Source organism: Palaemon carinicauda, chromosome 7 (assembly GCF_036898095.1).
Source record: "Palaemon carinicauda isolate YSFRI2023 chromosome 7, ASM3689809v2, whole genome shotgun sequence".
Lineage (NCBI taxonomy): Eukaryota > Metazoa > Arthropoda > Malacostraca > Decapoda > Palaemonidae > Palaemon > Palaemon carinicauda.
Window position 1 is genome coordinate 70,993,213 of NC_090731.1, and position 10,674 is coordinate 71,003,886.

Here is a 10,674-nt window from a genome sequence, read left to right on the forward strand (position 1 = left end):
ACAGGCCCTCCTTGCTTTAACAAAGCAATAGAGGTCCTTAGTCACCGTGGCCAGATGGATCTTGGCCATTACCATGAACATCTCCGGCATCTTGGGGTCGCTAGCCATCGTCTCCATGTTGGTCTGGAGAGACATCGAGGCTGCCAGGCGCTCCTTTGTGTCCAATTCCCTCCGTAGGAGGAATTCCGACAACTTGGGAAGGTTCTCGCCGAACTGCTGACCTGCAATGTCGGCGTCCAACTTCCCAACTGAGAAAGTGAGGTGCACCTCCTTCCAGTCCTTATTGTCCAGCGGCAAGGCCAACGACAGAGGTTTGCATTCCTCCAGAGATGGACACGGTTTGCCAGCTTCAACCGCCTTCAAGACGGCCGCGAACCCCTTCTGCATAAAGGGGAAGGCCCTAGCCGGGGAGGATACAAAGGAGGGGTGCTTCTTACTCAAAGCGGCAACTTTAGAGTTTGAGAACCCCCTCTCCTTCAATGCAGCTGTTAGAGTAGCTTGAGCCTTGGAGTGATCCAGGATAATCACCTCCTTCGGTTCCGTCTCCTCCTTCGAGGCCGGCTCCTTCTTCAAACGGACATAACAGTCCGGGTAGGCCCCTCTACTGGGCCAGAATTCCACCTCCTCAAGGGGAACTGAGCCCAGTTTCTCCGACATGACGATCTTCCCGAGCACAGAGGAAGGTCCTTCACGTTGAGCTTCTTTGGAGGTCCACGTGATGCTGTGATCTTCTGCATCTGGAGCTCCAAAGTAGCGGCCTTCTGATTATTCTCCCTCTGCATCTGTTGGATCATACCAACGATGGAAGAGAGAGCCTGTCCTAGCTCTGCTGGGAGAGCGGACGAGGAAGAGGGGATAGGTTCAGGGACCTGAACCGGAACGTCTGAAGATACGGGAACCTCTTCCTCCACGGCAATAGGATCTCGATCCTCCTCCTCACCTTCTGCGAGGAGATCCTGTTCCGCACGATCGGACAAGTCAGACATCTTGTCATCCAACTGGATGTCCTGCATGGCATCAGCAACATCCTCCTCCACTGGGATCTGGACGAGAGGGATCTCCGGCCGAGGCTGGGGAACAACAGTGTCAATGGAAGCCTTGGTAAAAAGGTATGCCCTCATCTTCTCATTAGGAAGATAAGGTCCAGTGGTGTTTTTCTGAAAACCCCTTACCCATAAGCGAAGCTTCTCCCTCGCTGCATCCCTTGACTCCGCCGACCTAGGGGATTCAAAAGCCTCTGATAGCAGGTTAGTACATACAGCACATACCTGCGGATCCCAGTAGCGATGGTCATCATTGGAGGCTGCGCAAGCCGCGTGCCTCCTACACGAGACATGTCCGCAAAAGTTCTTACTGCGGACATTGCAGAAAACACTATCACACTTCGGATGCTCCTCCTGTAAAAGAAGAAAATTTCCATGAATATCAAGTGAATTTCAATTCACATGTAAAAAATGAGTATTCACCAAGAATAAGGGAAAGACACCTACTTGTGAAACCCACACAAACACCTGTGGAAGCCCACCAGCCAAAGTCACGTAGTTAGTCTTTACTAGAATAACCAGAGAGCATATTTCCAAAGGAAATTAGGTGTAGCTCACACCTAAGGTAAAATATTACCATTCTGGCCAGGGATGAAAAGAATTCTCTTTTATCCTTTTAAGGCGACACCAAGTGATTGCACAAGTAACACAAGTAAGTTAGAAAAGGCAGTGTTGTAACCTACTATATCATGGACTCCCTTGGTTGAATACACCACCAAAGAAAGGACTGATATAGTACCTGAGGGTGGTGTGCCGGCCGGCTATTGCCGGTCAGCACCCCCCCCCCCGCCGTTTTTCGAAAGGTAGATCTCAAGTGCACAACATCAGATCACCCCTATTGGGGAGAACTCCAGATCCCATGTCTGAACCGGCCGGCAGTGGTTGCCGGTCCGCAGCCACCCGGTTTGCACTGCGTTGCCGGCCATCATTCTTAGTGGCCGGCTAACCGGGCAGTGTAGCAGGCCGGCCGGCAGCAGTAAGCAAACCCTGCCGGCTGGCCTCCACACCAGGTAGCGCTCGGCTGCCGGCCCCACTTATAGTTGCCGGCAGAAGAGCAAGAGACCGGCCGGCAAAGGTATATAACCATCGCCTACCGACAGCAAGAGAACTGGAGAACACCCCCCCCACCGGCGGCCGGCCTGTAGGCCGGCAGACGGCAAGGACAACACATACGAAGACAACAGCATGAGTGCCGGGCTAAGAGGCTATGAGCCTCTGTGCCCGGCACCCGAAAGAGTGCCGAAAGGAAGGGGAGACACTAAGTCAGGCTTCCTAACCTCTGCTTACTGAATCTACAGACGGCAGCGGTGGAGGGACCAAGAAAGGACCGGGCAGCACTCGAAGAAAGGGTCTCTGCCGGTCGGCACACTCTGCCGGCCGACAGGGGACCACGTCAGTTCCCCATCCTAACCTAGGCTAGGTACGGATGCGGACGACTGACACAAAGGAACGGAAAATAGAAGGGAAGGACAGAGGGTCCTATCCAACCTTGCCATGGTTAAGGGTCATTCCCAACTAAGACAGCTCATCTCAGCCAGAGAAAAACCCGAGGGGGAGGCCGGCACTACTGGCTGCCTCCCTAAAACCAAGGCAAGGAAGGAATTGCTATTCCAGAAAAGGGAACATATCCCGAATCCGGAACGGCAAGAGGACAAGTCTGAGGGGTCACCGAGCGAAGGGATCACTACTGGAACCCAACAAGGTGGACCAAGGGGGATAAACCCCCTATGCCCGTGTCAGTCAGCAAGGGAGACTCTGCCCCATGCCAGACCAACCCGGACTCAGACTAAACACTGTTGTACTGTCCCCCTCTGAACCAATTCAGTTGGAACGGGAAGGTACAGTACTACTCCAGCATAGATATATTTGAAAATTAATTCAAACAAACCACTAGAGTTAAGCCTAAGGCTTAAACAGAGGAAAAGGGTTTGCCCCTTCCCCGAAGAGAAGGGAGCAAACGGGGAAACAGATAATATTATAATGACCTAAGACAACCTAGCCTAGGCACTAAGAGAATCGATTACCTAATTCACCGAAACTCACACCAATACTATCTTGGAAGGTACTCGAAAAGGGCTTATATGTATAACGTTGCCTAACGCTTAAAGCAATAAAAATCACACTTGGAAGACTAATTATCATGCAGGAAGTACATAGGCCAACAGCTAGCCTACGAAGACTAGTGTTGGCAGCCTAGGCAAAACTTCGCCAGGCACACTACTATCGCATCATAACAGAATTCCTAAATAAGCTAAGTAGCTAATATTTAAGCGCAAAGGGGTTGGGAACGTCGCTCTTGCTAACAAATAAATCCTATTCTAGCGAGCGACAGCATCCATGATGCCTCCAGCAGGCAACAGCTCTTGTATCAAAGATAACTCTTTTAATTACTTTAATTTTAACCAAGAGCCTACATTTATACATAAAAGAAATAGTACTCAACTTATCCGAGGCAGAAGAAGTTGGAGAAAGCATTATCAAACGAGAAATTCCAAGATTTGGTAGAAATACAGGGAAAAAACACCGAGTCGTAGAGCTACGCAAAAAGGAATACAGATGGCGCTGCGAGCGGCGCAGGGCACGCTTTCGAAACGGGCAGGAGAGATGCCTTACGAACGGCTCCCCCCTTTCTTATCGTTTTCGTTTTCTTGCCATTTGACCCCTACGAAGTGTTAACTCTATTCGGGGTATAGATTGCTATGAGGCGTGTCAAGAATACGTCCACTGATATTTACGATATCCCTAAGGTCTTTTTTAGGGATACTCGCTCCAGGAGTTAGAATTCTGGGTACCTGAAGGTAAATTCTCTGGGAATATCGCCGTAGTTGTAATATACCCTAGGAAGCTGCCTTTAAGGAACTTCCATCAGGACGACATGGCTTGAGCCCAAATATATATATATATATATATATATATATATATATATATATATATATGCATATGTATATATATATATTTTTGGGCTCAAGCCATGTCGTCCTGATGGAAGTTCCTATAGGGTAGCTTCCTAGGGTATATTACAACTACAGCGATATTCCCAGAGAATTTACCTTAAGGTACCAGAATTCTAACTCCTGGAGCGAATATCCCTCATGAAAGGGATATCGCGACATATCAGAGGACGTATTCTTGACACGCCACATGGCAATCTGCACCCCAAACAGAGATTACGTATCGAGAGGGGTCAATTGGCAAGAAACGAAATCGGGAAAGAAAAAGGGGGAGCCGCTCCCAAGGCTCCCTATTCTCCAGTTTCGTAAGCGTGCCTGGTGCCAATCCTGGCGCCATCTGTATTCCTTTTTGCGTAGCTTAACAACTCGGTGTTTTTTCCTGTGTTTCTCGCAAATCTTGGATTTATTCAACTTTTCATGGCTTCTCCAACTTCGTCGGCCTCTGATAAGTTGAGTACCATTTCTTTTATGTATAAATGTAGGCTCTTGGTAAATTTTTGAGTGATTAATGGGATTAATCTTTGTTACAAGAGCCGTAGCCTACCGGAGGCGTCATGGACGCTGTCGCTTGCTAGGTATAAGTTTAGTTAGCCAGAGCGATATTCCCGGTTGTTTTGCTTTAATAAATTTCAGCTATTTAGCGTTACATAGGATTTCCTTTCGTGCTTTAGTATCATTTTGGCAAAGTATTCGCCAACTCTGGCCTACGCTAGGCCATGTAGCCTAGTCGTTTGGTCCTAGTACTTTCTGCATGATTTTGGTTTTCCGAGTGTATTAAAATTTTATTGAAGCTTTAGGCTGTTTTTTATACATTTAAGATTATGTTGAATATTTCCAAGATAGTATACGAGTGAGTTTCGGTGATTTAGGTAATCGATTCTCTTGGTGCCTAGGCTAAGTTGCTTATGGAGCCTTAGTATACTTTCTCATACTCCCCGGTTGCTTTCTTTTCTTCGGAGAAGTTATGCAATCCCTTTCCCTCTGTTTAAGCCTTGGGCTTATCCCTAAGTGGTTTATCTGAATTAACTTTCGATAAAACTATACTGGGGTGTTACTGTACCCTCCTGTTCCAGTAAGTCTGGTTTCAGAGTGAGACAAAACAACAGAGTTTTTAGTCTGAGTCTGTGTTCGTCTGGCTTGGGGTAGAGTCTCCCTCGCTGGCCTGACACAGACATAGGAGGCTGAGCCTCCTTAAGTCACTACCGAAGGTTTCTGTATGAGATGATTCCTTCTTTTGTGATCTACCAGACTAGTCCTTGTTGCTGTTCTCGGGGGAGGATATGATCCTTTCCCTGGGAGTAGCAACACCTTCCTTGCTTTGGTTCTCTGGGAGCTGGCAAGTATTGCTGGCCTCCCTCCTTGGATCCCCCTTAGGCTAAGATGAGCTTTCTTGGCTGCGGGTGATCCTTCACTGAAGCAAGGTTGATAGGACCCTCTTTTGTCCCTTCCCCCTCTATCTCCGTAATGGCCTAGCCATTACAGTACTGTACGTCATTCTACATCTGGACCTAGGATAGGTTAGGATGTGGAATTGACTCAGTCCCTTGCCGGCCGGCAGAGCTGCCGGCCGGCAAGGATCTTCTGCTTTGAGTGCTGCCCGGACCTCCCTTGGTCCCTCATCCATGCCTGCCTGTAGAACCAGACGCCATTGGTCAGGAAGCCTGAATTAGATTCTCCCCTTCCTTATATGCACTCTTTCGGATTGCCGGGCTTGGAGGTAGTGTGCGCTCTTATCCCGGCATCCATTCTGTTTTCTTCTAGTGGCGTACCCGACCCGGCTGCCGGTCTCATAGGCCGGCAGCCGGGCAGTCGTAGTCCTCTGGTTCTTTTGCTGCCGGCTGGCATCGGTTGTGTACCTTTGCCGGCCGGCTAATGTCAGCCCTTGTCTGCCGGTCGCCAAGAGTGTGGCCGGCAGCTGGGTACTACCTTGTGTAGTTGCCGGCCGACATTGGCTGTTGCCGGCCGGCAGTTACTGCCGACCGGAACATGCATTTGAACCAGCGTTCTGCCGTCTTATAGCTGTTAAGTAGTATACTTTGAAGCTAGTTATGGTGTGTGCTGGCCGGCAAGTGCCGGCCGGCACATTACCTTCTATACTGTACCAGTATTCTTCAGTATAACATATACTGTAGGAAGAATACTATAGTATAAGTTTTGGTACAGCACTGTGTGTTCTAACACTTTTGTGTTGTCTTGCACAGCCCTTTGCTGTTGCCTTACAGATAAGAAAGTGAGTTCTTTCTTGTCTAGTATCCAGGATTTTAAAATCATTGCTTAGGTGTGAGCTCCACCTGTTTCCTCTGGAAACTTTGCATTGGTTACTCTAGAAGAGATTAACCATTCGATTTTATTATCTGGAAGGCTGCAGCAATTGGTTGTGAAGGAAACACAAGTGTGTGTCTTTCCTTTCTGAATTGTTAAGCTATACTATGCATATCCAGTGATACATAGTTCACTTGATACTCATGGAAATTTCTTCTCTTTACAGGAGGACCCTCCGAAGTGCGGAAGTGTTTTCTGCAACGTCCGCAGCAGGAACCTCTGCGGACATGAGTTTAGTAGGAGGCACGCAGCATGCGCTGTCTCCAAGGGTGATCTCCAGTATTGGGACCCTCAGGTATGTACCGTGTGCACAAACCTGATTACTGAGGCCTTTGATTCCCCTAGGACGGCGGAATCAAGGGATATAGCAAGGGAGAAGCTTCGTACCTGGGTAAGGGGCTTCCAGAAGAATACCTCTGGACCTTATCTTCCAAGTGAGAAGATGAGGGCGTATCTTTTCCCTAGGACATCAGCTGATGCAGTGATTCCCCAGCCTCAAGAGGAGATCCCCCAAGTTCAGATCCAGGTGGATGCTGAAGTCGCGGTCGCTATGCAAGACATCCAGTTGGATGACAGGATGTCTGACGTGGATGAGCGTCTGGAGGAAGACCTCCTGGCAGAAGCCCAGGATGAAGTTCAAGCCCCGGACGTTGTAGAGGAAGAGGTCGACGAGGTGTCGGCTACTCCGGTTCAGATCCCGGAGCCTATTCCCTTAACATCGGCCGCTCTCCAAGTAGAGCCGGGACAGGCCCTCTCCTCCATTGTTGGAATGTTCCAACAAATGCAGAAGGAGAATCAGGAGAAGGCGGCTGCAATGGAACAGCGGATGCAGAACCTTGCAGCATCACATGGGCCCCAGAAAAGGCTCAATGTGAAAGACCTTCCCTTGTGCTCAGATGCTAACCCATGGAGGTATGCTGAGCACATGCCGATGACGACTGGAAAGATGGTCATCTCGGATAAGTTGGGTTCAGTTCCCCTAGAGGAGGTGGAATTCTGGCCCAACAAGGCGTCATATCCGGACTGTTATGTCCGGCTGAGGAAGGAACCAGCTGCAAAGGAGGAGACAGAGCCGAAGGAGGTCATAGTGATGGACCATGCTAAGGCTCAATCTTTGCTTTCATCCTCGATGAAAGAGAGGGGCTTCTCGAACTCAAAGGTAGCTGCATTGAGTAAGAAGCTCCCTTCCTTTGTGTCCTCTTCTGCTAGAGCCTTCCCCTTTTTACAGAAAGGGTTTGCGGCTGTACTAAAAGCGGTCGAGGCCGGCAAGCCTTGCCCCTCCCTGGAGGAGTGTAAACCCTTGTCGCTGGCCCTGCCTATGGACCACAAAGACTGGAAGGACGTCCATCTTACGTTCTCAGTTGGGAAGTTGGAGGCTGATATTGCCGGACGTCAGTTCGGCGAGGACCTCCCTAAGCTGTCTGACTCTCTTTTGCGGAGAGAGTTCGAGACAAAAGAAAGACTGGCTGCCTCGATGTCTCTTCAGACTACTCTTGAGACGATGGCAAGTGACCCCAAGGTCCATGAAATGTTCATGGTGGTGGCCAAGACTCATCTGGCCACAGTGACGAAGGATCTTCATAGCTTCGTCAAGGCGAGGAGAGCTTGTAGGGAGTTCGTGTTCACCTCGGCGTCGGTGAGGCACGAGCCAAGGAAACTAATCTCCTCCAACATTTGGGGCAAAGACCTTTTCCCTACCGAATTGGTCAAAGAAGTTGTTGATAAGGCCGCCTTGGAGAATAGAAACCTTCTCCAGAAGTGGGGCCTGGCTATCAAAAGAAAGTCTTCCCCGGATGAGGGTCCTCAACCAAGGAGGAAGACTATGAGGATTAGGCTACCGTCTCGGCCAGCCAAGCCTCTTGGACAGCAACAGCAACTGCAAGTGCCATTGCCTTCAGTGCCCCAGATGGTGGCACAAACCCCGACCACATTTCAGTGAGTACCCCAGGCTGTGTCGACACAGTCCACGGCATTCACCCCAACGTTCGAAGGGCAGTCTACTTCCTTTCGAGCAAAGCCTAGAGGAGCAGCCAGAGGCTCGTCTAGGCGCCCCTCAAGGGGAAGGGGATTCAGGGGTGGTCGCGGTCAGGGAGGCAAGACCTCAGGACGGCAGTCCAAGTGAAATGATGAAAGTAGGAGGGAGACTTCAGAATTTTCGGGATCGGTGGACCTTCGATCCCTGGGCCCACAGCCTACTCAAGAATGGACTGGGCTGGAGCTGGTACAGCACTCCGCCCCCGTGCCCTCGGTTTTTACAACACTCCACCCCCATTCTGGAGGAGTACGTTCAAGAACTGTTGGAGAAAAATGTGATCCGAAGGGTGAAGTCCATCAAATTCCAAGGGAGGCGGTTTTGTGTTCCCAAGAAAGACTCGGAAAAGCTCAGAGTCATTCTGGACTTGTCGCCACTCAACAAGTTCATAGTGAATTGCAAATTAAAGATGCTGACACTGCAACACATAAGGACCTTACTGCCCAAGAGGGCATATTCCGTCTCTATAGACTTGTCAGACGCCTATTGGCACGTTCCAATCAACCGTCGACTCTCTCCCTACCTAGGGTTCAGGCTGAAACGAAGACTATACGCCTTCAGAGCCATTTCATTCGGGCTAAATATAGCCCCAAGGATTTTCACGAAGCTTGCGAGCGTAGCTCTCAAACAATTACGCCTAAAGGGAATTCAGGTAGTAGCCTACCTGGACGACTGGCTGGTGTGGGCAGCATCCGAGACAGAATGCTTGCAAGCTTCCAGTCAAGTGATCCAGTTCCTAGAGTACCTAGGCTTCAAGAACAACAGAAAAAAGTCTCGACTTTCTCCATCTCAAAAGTTCCAGTGGCTGGGAATCCACTGGGACCTAATGTCACACCGTTTCTCCATCCCGGCGAAGAAAAGGAAGGAGATAGCGGGTTCTGTCAAGAGACTTCTAGATTCCGAAAAGATATCAAGACGCGAACAGGAGAGGGTACTGGGCTCTCTCCAGTTTGCTTCGGTGACAGACCCAGTGCTAAGAGCACAGCTAAAGGATGCAACCGGAGTTTGGAGAAGTTATGCATCAAACGCGCGAAGAGATCTGAGAAGACCAGTTCCGCTTCGGCTACGTACTCTTCTCAGTCCTTGGTCCCAAGCCAGACATCTAAAGAAGTCGGTTCTTCTTCAGCCACCTCCCCCGTCGGTGACGATTCACTCAGACGCCTCGAAGGAGGGATGGGGAAGTCACTCTCATCGGAAAAAAGTCCAGGGGACTTGGTCCAAGCTATTCAAGACCTTTCACATAAACTTTCTAGAAGCTATGGCAGTGCTCCTTACCTTAAAGAAAGTCTCCCCGCGTCACTCGATCCACATAAGGTTGGTGATGGACAGCGAGGTAGTTGTGAGATGCTTGAATCAACAAGGATCGAGGTCACCACCTCTCAACCAGGTGATGTTGGCCATCTTCCAATTGGCGGAAAAGAAGAAGTGGTACCTGTCGGCAGTTTACCTTCAAGGAGTCCGCAATGTGATAGCGGACGCTCTTTCCAGGTTCACACCGATAGAGTCGGAATGGTCCTTAGACGCAGGATCATTCTCCTTCATTCTGAATCAAGTCCCAGAACTGCAGATAGACCTCTTTGCGACGAAAGACAACAAGAAGTTGCCCCTGTACGTGTCCCCGTACGAGGACCCCTTAGCGGAAGCAGTGGACGCAATGTCCCTCGACTGGAACAGATGGTCCAGAATTTATCCGTTCCCTCCTCACAACCTTCTGTTGAGGGTCCTCAACAAACTGAGATCCTTCAAGGGGGTAGCGGCAATAGTGGCCCACAAGTGGCCGAACAGCGTGTGGTTCCCCCTGGCATTGGAACTGCGGCTGAAGTTTGTACCGCTACCAGATCCAGTTCTGACCCAGCGAGTCCAGAAGTCGACTGTCTGCGCTTCATTACAGTAAACCCAGACCCTGCAGCTCATGATTTTCTCTCCCTAGCGGTGAGAAAGCGTTTGGGGATTTCGAAAGCATGCATAGACTTCCTAGAGGAATATAAGTGCAAATCTACTAGAAGGCAATATGAGTCATCTTGGAGAAAATGGGTGGCCTTTGTCAAGGCGAAGAATCCGCAGGAGATCTCGACAGACTTCTGCTTATCTTTCTTCATCCACCTCCATGGTCAAGAGTTGGCAGCTAACACGATTTCAGCGTGTAAGTCTGCTTTGACAAGACCCATTCTATATGCCTTCCAGGTCGACCTAGGTAACGAGATCTTTAATAAAGTTCCGAAAGCCTGCGCTAGGCTCAGACCTTCAGCACCTGCAAAGCCCATTTCATGGTCTTTAGACAAAGTTCTTCATTTCGATTCTCTGTTGAGCAATGAGGAGTGTGCGT